Genomic DNA, 4,484 nt, shown 5'->3' on the forward strand with positions numbered 1-4,484 from the left:
CCATCCTCCTCTACTTCCCTCACCCTTCTCTCCCGGTTGGCCCAGGCCCCTCCAGGGGAGCTTGGCAGCCCTGCTTGCCCAGCCAGCACATGGACTCTCCCTGATGGGTCAGGAGAGCAGTGGGAAGAGAGTCCGTCTCTCTCTCGCATTGCCTGGCTTTCTTCCCGTGCTTCCGCCGTTCCCCGTTCCCACTTGGTTCCCACATGGCTTTCAGTGTGGCCTCTCCATCTGGCGCGTTCTGGCCCTTCTCTGGACCTCACCGGATCCTCACACTCCCTGCTCCCACAGAGGCCCCCTTCCTGTCTCAGCCCTGAACAAACAACAGCAGGCCGCCCAGTCAGGTAGTGCTGTCTGGGGGACCCACAGTCTGCGGCAGCACGCCGTGCAATGGGGAGCTCTGCCGTGCCGTGCAACCTGGGTGGAGTGCAGTCTGTGGCAGGCAAGATCCAGACCCACGAGGAGGTGCCCCTGAAAGTGTTACGGCACTGTATGACATGGTGAAAAGCTCAGTGAAATGGATGGCTTTATACACAAGATGTCAACAGTAACTCAGCAGCTAGATTCAGAATCCTACCAATGACCATAGGTCAGGAAGCTCTATGCGAGTACGTGTGTGTCCCTAAGTTATGCGGGGGCGAAATTACTAACCTGAGTACCTTGATTACCCTGAGCTTCTAAGTGCTGAGTGGAAACAAACACGTCGGATCATCAGTCTCGTGAGGTTAACACTAGGGTGTGAGTTTGGGGCAAAGAAGAGAGGCCCCTCTTCCCCAGACCCCTTTTTCTCTGCTTGTGCCTTGAATGTTGGTGTCCTTGGGGCTCTATCCTAGGCCCACTTCTCCTCCCGTGTAGGCTTCTCTACTCCCACGCCTTCCATTATCATCAGAACACAGATGACTTTTAAATCATTTCTAAGAGCCCACCAGAAAACTCCATTTGAATATCCCCTAGTCACCTTGGGACTTCCAGGGCAAAACCAAACTCATCATCTTGTTCCCTGAGCTTCCAGCTCAGTAGGTAATTCTGACATGCACCCAGCTACCCCGCCTGAAATCCTAGACACCCACCTTCCTCCCTACCTAATCAGTTGCCAAATATGTCAATTTTTTAATTGGACACTCCTAAAATATGTCCGGATTCCCTGGTGGCTCAGACGGTAAAGAGTCTGCCTGCCATGCAGGAGACCTGGGTTCCATCCCTGGATTGGGAAGATCCCCTGGAGGAGGGCATGGCAACCCACTCCAGTATTCTTTCCTGGAGAATCCCAGGGACAGAGGAATCCACTTTTCTCCATCCTCACTGCAGCCAGCTTCGTTTAGTCCTTAGTATGCTGGCTAAGAGCCCTGGCTAATGCAGATTCCCTGGGCTTGAATTCTAGAGGAGATTAAATCTAACCCCCAAAGTGCAGCAGGATTCATTTGGGTAAGTTGTCAAAACACTTGGTGCCTCAGATTCTTCGTCTATGAAGTGGGACTATAGTACCTACCTCCTGGGGTTGATGTGAGGATTAAATGAAATAATATATGTGAAGTGCTTTGAAGCACACCAGGCGCATAGGACCCAGTGGTGGCCTTCGCTGCGGTGTTATTGCTTCACTACTGCTACTACTGTTATTGCTCCTGGGTTACCACCAGCCTTCTAACAGGACTCCCGCCTCAACCCTCATTCCCTTCTAATCCAGTGACCACATTGGAGACATATCCGAGGCTCAGATGACCAGCGCTCACGGGAATGAGCGGTGGAGCAGGCTCAGCGCCCAGGTCTCATGGATTCCAGAGCCAGTATTCCGAGTTACAGGCCACTCTGCCTATTTGCTGCAAGTATGATGAGTGAATGGATTTGGAAAAGCAGGGCAGGGAGGAAGGAAAGAAACCAGTGGAGGGAAAACTAAAAGAGAGAGAGAGGAGCTCCAGGTTTCCCACACAGAAGGGATTTCAGGAGGCAATCTAGTTGTGGGATGGGAGACCAGGGGCTTGGTACTGAAGCTTGAACTGAAGAGGAAGCCTAGAGTTCTGGTGGGCATGCTGATGGAGAGACTGTGTAGGAGGGGCCCAAGTCCTCCCACGAACTTTCTGGTGCCTCAGGGTGGTCAGGAAGGGGAAATCCTGGTGGGAGCACAGGTACAGGCTAGAACAGCCCTGGACTTCAGGACGGCGGGCCCCAGGGCATCTTGCTGGGAGCGCCTCCTCTCACCAGCGTCTGGGGAAGAATCTGAGGAGAGCCGTGGCATCTGGGACCACTTCAGCTCGGAGCTGGGGTGGACAGTGGGGTACAGGTGTGAGAAGAAAGGGGGGTGGACTTCAGGTGGGCGGCCATACAGCCCCCCTGCTCTGTGTCTCCTCCAGCTCCTCCTCCAGAGAGAGCCCACAGGAGCCACAGCCTCACGCAAGAGGAAGGGATTTGGACTCAGGGTTGGGGAGCTCTGCCAGCTAGCTTCTCGGGTGAGCTCTGCTCGCTGAGCTTTCTGAGCAAGGCTGCCAGTCAGCTGGCCGGCCGGCCTGCTGGGAGGCTTCTGGGCCTGAGCCAGCTAGGAATGGGAAGGCTGGTAGGAGTCAAATTGTTCTGGGCACTTTCTCTGGATGAGGGGATATTCTTCCTGGCTCCTTCGGCTGTGTCTGAGGCTGGCGACTGGGTTGCTGCTCTCTCCCTTCCAGCCCCAAAGAATGGAGACCTTTGGGAAAGCAGTCCAGTGACCCCATGTACTTTGCTTCAGGCCCCAAACTGCCTTGACAGTTCATCCAGCTCCATCTAGCAATCCTCTGAGTTCAGGTGCAGGGCAGAACTTTGGCAAGAAAAAGCCCACCCAATCCTTGTCCCAGCCAGGCCCAGGGAGAGAAGCTGGCTGCACAGGCCCGGATGGGGGAGGGCAGAGGGCACTGTACCTCCGTGAGCGACTCCTCTGAGCAGGCTTCCCAGCCCTCCCCTGGCATGGGGGGCTGGGAAGGGCAGCCCTGGAGGGAGGAAGCTGTGCTCCAGCTTGCCTGGCTCAGCCCGTGTGAAAATGAACAGTGTTCCTTTTAAAAATCAACCATCTTGCAATTTCTAGGATCCCTGGGATTTTTGCAGCTGAGGTGGTGGGTGGGGGGAACAGTTTTTAGCACCAACAGCGTGAAGGCAAAATCACTTAGAGCCACCCGACCACATCCCCGCCTTTGACACCGGTGTTTTACCCTCCACAAAAGCCTTGGGTTCTCTGTCGTGCCTTTCTTTTTTCCTCCTGGATCTCCAATTGTCAAGCCTTCAAGAAAATGCACTTCAGTCCTTTGTCACTGAGTGTAATTTGATAAACTGAGCAGAAACACACTGCTCTCCCCATCCTTTCAAAAACTGTTACTGCCAGAGAAAGAGGATGAGGGAAAGAGATCTGAGGTCTTTGAATGGAAGTTTAAGCACGAGCGCACGCGTGCGCGGACAGACACACACAGACACACTCACACACACACACACACACACACGACTCTCATGCACATACCAGGACATGGAGTTGCCTGGGATGGGAGGAGGTTGAATCCCAGATTCTTGTGCATGCGGCCTGGCCCTGGGGTCCTGGGGCGCATGCCCTTCCAGCTCCTAGCGACTCCCCTGGTTGCAACCGCCCAGTGGGCGGTGCCAGGGCAGGTTTCAGGCTATAAAGGGCTCTTGGCTCCCAGGGCCTGAGGGAACGCCATCGCTGCAGCACTGTCCCTGCCAGCCACAGCCAGCTTGGGGCACTCCGGCCGGTGTCCCATCGCCACCGGGCAGGCTACTCTTTTCCAGGCAGTGCCGACTTGGACACTGCCAGCTGCATTCCTCATCCCTACCTCGCTCCTTCCATCGGCAAGTCCCTTTTTTGGTTGCTTTGGTTTGGGTTGGGTATGGGGTAGGAGGAAGGGGACTGGCTGTGGGGGCTTTGACAGAGGAAGATGGGGATATTTCCATTTCTCTGAAAAAATTCCTTCTGAGGCAAGTGTCCGAAGCTGCGATTTCTGAGATGAGGTATGGGGTGAGGCTTGTTCCACATTCAGGCAAAGGAGGAAGCAGCAAAGTTCGCTCCTAAGGGCTGCCTGCCTGCTTCCCAGCGCTGCAAGGGGGTGGGTGAGGGGCTCCCTCCCCCAGCCATGGGTCTCGGAGCAGCTGGCAGCGAGGTGCCAGGCTGTGTCTGCATCTGGCCCCTGCCAGGTAGAGACACTTGGGGGGTTATCGATAAAATAAAACAAAAACAAAAGAGTCTAAAGAGCTAATGATGAGAGGGTACTGGGGGTAATGTGGGAGCAAGTCACACTGAGGGACAAGGAAGAAGAGGAAACCTTTAGGAAATAAATAATTAGAATCCAGAATCTAGCTCTGCTTCGGAAGCACCACAGGCAGCAGGATGGTGGCTCCAAAGAGGTGGGGGGCCTGGCTGGGACTCTGGCAGGTAGTGGTTTTGAAGGGGCCCATAAATGTTCTAAACAGTTCAGAGCCTAACTTGGGGGGTGGAGGGGTGGGGAGTGAAGGGGAGCTTA

The sequence above is a fragment of the Bos indicus x Bos taurus genome, chromosome 11, assembly GCF_003369695.1.
Source record: "Bos indicus x Bos taurus breed Angus x Brahman F1 hybrid chromosome 11, Bos_hybrid_MaternalHap_v2.0, whole genome shotgun sequence".
Classification (NCBI taxonomy): Eukaryota; Metazoa; Chordata; class Mammalia; order Artiodactyla; family Bovidae; genus Bos; species Bos indicus x Bos taurus.